The following is an 8,587-nucleotide window of genomic DNA, read 5'->3' as shown; positions in this document are numbered from 1 at the left end:
GAGCTCCAAGGAGATTATGTTGAAAAATAAAAAAAAATTTACCCAAAAAAAATTGTTTTTATACTTCATTCTAAGGACTTATTGAACTACCCTCGTAGATAATGGCAAGTTAGTAACGCCACTCGTTTAGTGATTAATTATTGTACTTGAGTGTGACAACCAAACATGTGAAGAACAAAAATCAAACAAAACTGTTAAATAAATTTGTTTGTGATTCAGTGAACATAACTGATGCTGTTATAACTGTAGAGAATTGTTGAATCAATAGATTTTTCGAAACCGGATTGAATATTTAACTGCGAAAATTCAATTTCTTACTTTTGACGAAAATTGAATTTTCATCAGATGGAATCTTAGTTTTAAATTATCTTTACTTCCAAACAGTAGAATTTTCAATTTTCAGCAATTTTTAATTATCTCGAATTTTCTCGAATTTCGAACCGTTGAAAATTCAATTTTCGTTAGTCAAAAATTCAATGTTCAATTTTATTCAATTTTAGGCAGTCGAGAATTTTACAGTTTAAAAGGCTAATTTAAAAATTTCTATTTTTTTTCTTAATTTTCAAAAGGTGAACTTAAAATTTTCTTCAAATTCGAAATTTTAAAAATTTAACTTTTATTTCTCTTTAATTTTTAGCAGTCGAAAAGTGTATTTATTTCCAACATTCAAATGATAGATTTTCTTCAATTTTCAATCTTGAATTTTCTTCAATTTTTAACGATTGAAAATTCAATTTTCTTCAATTTTTAACGATGGAAAATTCAATTTTCTTCACTTTTTAATAGTAAAATTTTCAACTGTTTGCAATGCATTGATTGAAAATTTAATTTTAATTTCTCTGCTGTGACAACTCAATTTCCCCACATATTTCTTTTCTCTAATTGTCAATTGCCTTCAATTTTGAACAGCTCAAAAATTTAGAACCAAGCGAATTTCGTGTTGAAAATAGGTTTCAAGAATCTGATATTGAAATAATTTACACGAGAATTTAATAAATTAACATTTAATTCTATAAAATCTTTTAGAAAAAAGTAGATAAGAACTCTAGAAAATAGAACTTAGCCAACATAGGGATCATAAAAAAAGTTTTTTTAATATTTTTAAAACTTTCGAAATTCTTAAAAAGATTTAAAAATTTCTTCTGAAATCTCCAATACTCCACATGTTGTTTAAAATCGCTCCAAATTTTTAATTATTTTTGATATCTTTTTAAACTGCTAAATATGTTTTAAAATAATTTAAATTTTTTCTGTTGGATATCTGTTAAAATATTTCAAATTTCTTGACAACCTTTTAAATTTTTTATTCGAAATATTTAAAGGTCTGAGTTCAAATCTTTAATTTTTCTAACTTATTTAATTCTTCATTGTTATTCAAGGGGTAATAGTTTTACCTACAAATTCAAGAGTTTTAAAAACAACAATTGAAATAGTAACGCTTAAAGTTTAAATTTAGCACTCTGAAAATTGTACGAATCGACTTCTGTTTCTAAATATTATATATGGTTCGATATTGAATTAAAAATTTTCAAATTGAATAGGCTAAAAATTAAATAGCTTAGACTGAACGAATATTTGGATAGGATTGGAAATTAAATCAAAGTGTTTCATTATAAATCTGTTACACTCAACTCCCGATATAAGACCGGTTTCGGGCGCAAATTGCCTTGGCCTTGGTCCTAATTCAGAGGAATTCTAACGTGAACAAACATGTTTTTATAAATCCTTTTGTTAAATTTGGTCGCATGGTGCAACTTGATGAAAATAACACACTAAGAGTGCTGCACAGGCTGTTTGTCACGCTTGACAAGCGTTTTTAATTGAACAATCAAATGCGTTAAAAATTATATAATTTTTAATCAATATATTGAAAATTATTTGTCTTTAGATTTACATCGTTAAAAAATTAATAAATCAAATTTAAACGTTTCAAAAAGAAGGATATAGTACAAAATGACGATGAAAACTAAAATTCAGACATTAAAAAAAAATAACTACTGAATACCCAAAACTGAAAACCATTATGAAGTGAATAATTTGAAATTAAAACTCTGATGATTGAATATTCTTCAATGGATAATTTAAAACTTGAAGTATTTATTAATTTCAAATTGAAAAAATTGAACGAATATTTCAAGAACGTGAAATTTATTCAGAAAATCGATTGAAGTATGATTTTATTATTTTAAAAAATTCCATTTCTATTAAAGATAAATGATTCTTTTTTACCAGGAAGATCGAAGAGGAATCATTTCCTTGTGAAAAAAATGTACACAGAATAGAAGAACAGAATGAAACTCCAAAATTTAAGTTTTCAAAGTTGAACCTTTTTTAATTAAAGTATTTAAGACTAAATTGCAAATTAAACCATTCGAAGTAAAAGTTTTCTGAACACTGAGCATTTTAAATTTACAATTAAGACATTTCAAATCAGCCGTTTTCTGTTTCAGAAGCCTGTAACGTTGTATATTTAAAAATTATGCCATGTGAAATTGAAGTAATGAAAAATGTACATGTTTAATCTTGTTGCGACTTGCTTTATATAAGTGCAAATTCAGAGACTTGAAAAATAAACTTTTTAAAATTCGGGCTCCTAAGCTGCTTAATTTTAAACTTATTAATTTTTTTAAATTTTAGCATTTCAAACTCAGTTTCAAAAAACTCTTAAATTTAAAATCAAACTCTTATTCTTTGATATGCTAAATTGTAGAAAAAAAATCCATATATGAGTTTGAGATTAGCCATAGACAAATCAAATTATTTTGAATGTTAACAATTGAATATTTTAAATATATAAAATGAGAAACTTTCGAGAATTTCAAATCAAACTTATTTAAAAATTCATAATTCTTATATAGCATGAAACTTAAAAATATTAAATATGTTCTTCTACTAAATTTTTTTTTTTTAAATTCAATGACTTCCCTACAATTTATTTAGCCCGAGTTTCAAAATATTAGTGTCATCCTAGGGTCTATAATGACTCCAATCGTTTTCAATTGGATATCTATTATTCTGAGTAAGAGGTTAGTAAAACTAGAAAAAAATGTAAATGCCCGTTAAATGAATAATATTAAATTTCAAAGTTTTATAAATTGAAAATTTAAAAGGTATCTGGCTAATGAATATAAATCGGCGTTTTAAACAATTCTTCAAATTAATGAATCAATCAATAAATTGGTTAAAAAATTTTACGTATTTATTAATTTATAAGTTTAATTATTTAATTCGCTTCAAATTAATAAGCCTTAAATTAGTGAGTATTCATCAAAACTGGTTTCCAAATATTTTAAAACACTCTCTTAAAATTAATTTTTATTAACAAACAAACAAAAGCTCATTACGCAAGTTCACAAGAATCTTAGGAAATTTTTATGATTATCTTAAATCCTTACAAAATACTTAAAAATCTGTCAAATTTTATTTCAAAATGCTCGAAATTCTACATTTATTTTTAGGCTTTTTAGAATCTTTTTTAAATTTAAAGTTACTATTACAAATGTTCTGAACTCTCAGATATCTTTTAGAAATATTCAAATTTTTCCGAAAATGTCTTTGAAGTCCTAAGAAATAAAAAAAATGCTTCTAAAACCTTTCAGATTCTTTATTGACAATTTTCGAACTCTTTTGAAGTGTAAACAAATATTATCTTAAGATTGATTTTTTCAAAATAAAAACTCATTTAAAATTTCTTCAGGAATCCGAAGAACATTTTTTTATCATCTTGAAATCTTTCCAAATCGATGAAAAGCTTTGAATTTTCATTTTGTAATTTTGAAAAATGTACATTTTGTTTTGCGTTCCTTCAAATTTTAAATTATTTTTAAAAGCTTTTTAAAACTCAAATATTTAAAATATCTCCTTTGGTCTGGAATTGTAAAAAATAAAAAATGGCCTATTAAAATCTTCCAAATTCTTTTTTGACAATTCAGGAAATCTTTTGAAATATTCCATTTTTAAATTTGATTTTTCTAAAAAAAAATGATTATGAATCTATTAATATCGTTACGTTATGCTTGAGTTCTTGAAACCTGCATTTAAAAATTGTTGGCTATGAAAATGTTTCCTCAAATTGGAAGATCTAAGTTGGACAATTTCAAAAATCGAAAATTTCAGAATTACGCATTCAAAAACCGATTGTTTTTATAATTGAAAAAGTCGGCAATTGTACATAACATTTTTAAATTACACTATGTTATGTGAGCGAAATCAGTTAATATTAACATGTGGCCCAAAGCACTCAAAATTTCTTATAAAATTAACATGGGGAAAAGTACCGTAACATTCCAAATGCATGTAATTTTTTATGTTTTATCGCAATCCTTTGGCTCTGTACAATTATGATCTTTAGATTACGTTGCAAAAACAGATCAAAACTGCTTTTTTTTTTAATTCACCAAATCGCGGACTCCTATTTTTGAACCAAATTACAAATTCCAAAATTATGAACAAAATCTTGTCAAATTCTTACAAGAGGCAGATTTACTTATTGCAAAGCACGTGATGATAATAAAAATGGAAAATTTTGAAAAAAATCAAGATGGACGTCCAAATTTTTTGTGTCAACTTATTATTTCTTTGTTTCTCGATGCCAACTGCTCATGTGTCAATTAAAGCCTACATTGTTGCATAGAAAAATATTTGCAATGCATGAGTCAAAATTTCCCAAAATTCAAAATAGAACCTTATGAAATATTTAGAACTTCGTATTTTGTATGGTTTTCATCCAAAGATCTTCAAATTTTGAAGCAAAATGATGTGTAATTTCACCCAAAAAATCAAGTTTGAAGAATCACTATATGCTTTCAGAAAACGTATTTCATATTTTGTTTCAATCTTGTAAAAATGATGTATTTTTTTAATAGTTATGAGGCGGAATTTTTAATTCACTGAACATTTCGAGATCTACTTCCAACAATACATTTTGTAACAATAAAGTTGATTTTTTCAGCCAAATTTGAAAATCTTTGACCGAAAGGCATATAAAACACAAATTTTTGAGTACTTCATAAAGCGCCATTTGTATTTTTTCAACATTTTTACTTTGATGCATTATGAAATGTTTATTAACAATAATTTAGCCTTTTAATTGACACCTGAAAATTTTTCATCGAGAAACAAAGATATAATCAGTTAAAAAAGTTGGCGGCCATCTTGAATTTTTTTCAAATGTTGAAATATTTTTTGTGATAATTTATATACCAAAAATAAAAGGTATTGTCTAAGAATAATATATCACTTTTAGGAGTTTTTTTTACTGCCATATTGTTTGGTAAATAAAGGCGATGATGAAATTAGATGTACAACTTTTTTTATTAGAACTAATAATAATTTCTTACAATCACAGTTTCAAATTTTTGAAAGATGCAGTATGTAGAATTAACAATTCCAATATTCCAGGTTCTTCATAACCTTCTAAATTCAAGCCGAATGTTTGAAGTTTTTTGCATTTTTGTATCACCTAAAACGAACAAATTTTAATTGTACTGCACGGAGAATCGGCTCGAAGGACCAAAATAATAATACTATAATAATTAAATGCTTGTATTTTTTAAATTAACCCTTTGTTGCACGTATTTTTCTGTTCAGTGAATTTACTTGGAAATTCTTACTCCGGGTTTTTTGGGGTCGCTGATTACGAATATAAAGTCACAACTTCGAAAATTTCAATTCAAGATGGTGGATGCTAGATGGGGATTTCAAAGTATAGAAAAAAAGGATAAATGAGTTTGAAAATCTCTATTTGGGGGTTTTTAGTGTCGCTGATTACGAATCTGAAGTCAAAAGTTCGAAATTTTTCATTCAAGATGGCGGATTTAAGATGGCGATTTCAACATTTAAAATAAAGGAATATATGAGCTTGAAACTTTTTATTCGGGATTTTTTGAGATCACTGATTACGAATTTCAAGTGAGAATTTGGAAATATCTAAATTCAAGGTAGCAGATTCAAGATGGCGATTTTCAAATTTTGAAAAAAATATCTATAGGAGCTTCAAAATCTATACTCAGGGGTTTTTGGAGTCACTGATTATGATCGCTGATCTACGATTAAATTCTCGTAATTCTTCAAAATAGATCTCATATGGCCAACACTGAGAAATAAATTGTGGTTAAATTTTGATAAAAAATTTTTAATTTACTCTTACTTAGCGTAATCCATAAATTCCATAAATTCTTACATGATTGAAATCAAAGTTTTAGATTTCGAGGAATTACGTATCAATGTAAACTAAATTTGATCGACTAATTTTAATTTTAATTTAGTAACTTGATATTCGTAAGCAGCGTCTCCAAAAACTCCGAGTATAGATTTTCAACCTCATATATCTCTTTTTTCAAAATTTTGGAACCAGCAACTTGAATCCTTTATCTTGAATTTGAATATTTATAATTTCTGAAATCAGATTCGCAATTAGACACCTTCAAAACCCCGCTATACCAACTTTGAAAAGAATCGGACGATTATTTACCATACTCGTCCGCCATATTGGATCCGCCATTTTGTTTTTGGAATTTTTTATGTCGGATTCGTAATCAGCGACCTTAAAAACCCGGAAAAAAAACGAATTTGGCCCATTTTATGAACATTTTATAATTTTTGCCACCTTTTTCAGACCCAGCGGGCACAAAATTTGGTGACGTCTTTACGACATCGTTACGACATCTTTACGACATCCTATGTCCATGTCGTTAGAGTGTCTTTACGATATCGTAAAGGCATCGTCAGATCATATGATATATTTACGATATCATAAAGACGACTTAACGACATGGAAATAGGATGTCGTAAAGTTGTCATAAAGCTGTCGTAAAGATGTCGCCAAATTTTGTGCCCACTGGGGAGTTTTGACCACAGTGTGACAGCGTTAAACACATGATTTTAACTTCATATTTATTTTTAGTTTTTTACATAGTCCACCAATAATACTTTTTTTACGGCTAAATGATTACTATAGTTATTTCTTAAAATAAAACAGATTAATATATATTTCTTCGTACCACTTTACTGAGACGTGTTCTTCACTGTGTTTTAAAACAATGTTTTTTTTCACAGCAATCTAATAAACAATTTATTTTGCATAACGTCTTTGAAAAAGGTTTTTCTTCATATCGTTTTTCAGGTTTGTTTTCATAAGCACTGACGATATATAATATAAAGGTGGTGTATTGCTGTTTAAAGAATAAAAAATTATTTTCAATTATAGCAATTATCCCTCAAGTGCTATATAGGGCGCAGATTTTTCGTATCCCGGGTTGAAAAAAATTCCTGGTGATGAAACTTAAACAATTAAGCCTTTAAAACCTGAAAAAAATGTCATTTAAATATAAAATACTGAAATGTAAAATCAAAGTATCAGGATTCTTTGGAATTTAGAGCATTTCAAATACAACTTTAGATTATGCATTGAAAAATAAAAATTGTCTTAAAACATTTTGATTGAGTTCAAAGGGAGAAAGATTTGGTTTTTATTTTTTCTCGTGGATAGAGAAAATAGTTTTACTTCTAACATTTTGATAATTATTTAAATTGTGATAAAGCGGGACATTTGAATATTAAATTATTAGAGTTTACAGCATTTTCAAATTGAAAAAATTAGAATTTGAATCCAAACAACGATTATCGTAATAACTTTCGGAATTTTCTTGAAAAATGTAAAATTAAAATTTTTGATCGCACAAAAAATAATGAAAAATCGAAAATTTAATTTTTCGTTCGAACAATGCAAGATACGAAAAAACATGAATAGACAAAGATTGTGAACCCAAAAAAAATCTACAAATTCGTTACTTATCACTTTTTGATTTGGTACGTAGTTTTTGTCTTATTCATTAAAAACAAAATTAAAAATAACAAAATCAAATTCTTGGACAAACGACAAATGCTACGAAAAAAAATAGATGACAGTCGTTCGCTCAAAAAATAGCAAGTAATTTGTTAATAATTATTTTTGGATAAGACTCTTGTTTGCTATTATAATCATCAAAAATGACATAAAAAATAAACTACTTACATTTTTGGGCAAAAAGTACAATAAAATGTTCCATAAAGAAACTGTTTTTGAATTAAATCAGAAAATTTGCATTTAACCTTGTTTTCTCACGAGAAATGGGATGAGAATGTGTTTGTTAAACCCGAAAGAGCTTTAACAAAAGAGAATTCACAGTTAATAATTAGTGCGCCCCAGGCGCGCTCAAACTTGTGAATGAATTCTTATTAATTTTAAAGGGCGGAAAGTTTGATATTTAATTTTTGTTCTCAATTTTAGAAGCGACTTTTTTTACATCCTGATTAATAATTCAATTGTCTTATAAAATTCTTCATGGTAAACCTTTTCCTTGAGATAACAGGTATGAAATTGTTTTCAATTAGAAGGGGGGAACTTTTTATTTTCAACATTTTCTGTTGATTGAAATTGAGTTACATGCCATCAAATTTTGTATTTTTAACATTTGTGATGCCTAGAAATAAATAAAACAATATTTTGATAACACTGAATACTTGTTTAATATTTTTTCTTTTCATGCAAGTATTCAAATTACTTATCGCAAGTACTAACGAAAATTCACCAATTTCATACTATTTA

The sequence above is a fragment of the Belonocnema kinseyi genome, chromosome 1, assembly GCF_010883055.1.
Source record: "Belonocnema kinseyi isolate 2016_QV_RU_SX_M_011 chromosome 1, B_treatae_v1, whole genome shotgun sequence".
Taxonomy (NCBI): Eukaryota; Metazoa; Arthropoda; class Insecta; order Hymenoptera; family Cynipidae; genus Belonocnema; species Belonocnema kinseyi.
The sequence above is the reverse complement of the archived record's forward strand: the minus strand, read 5'-3'. Positions refer to the sequence as shown.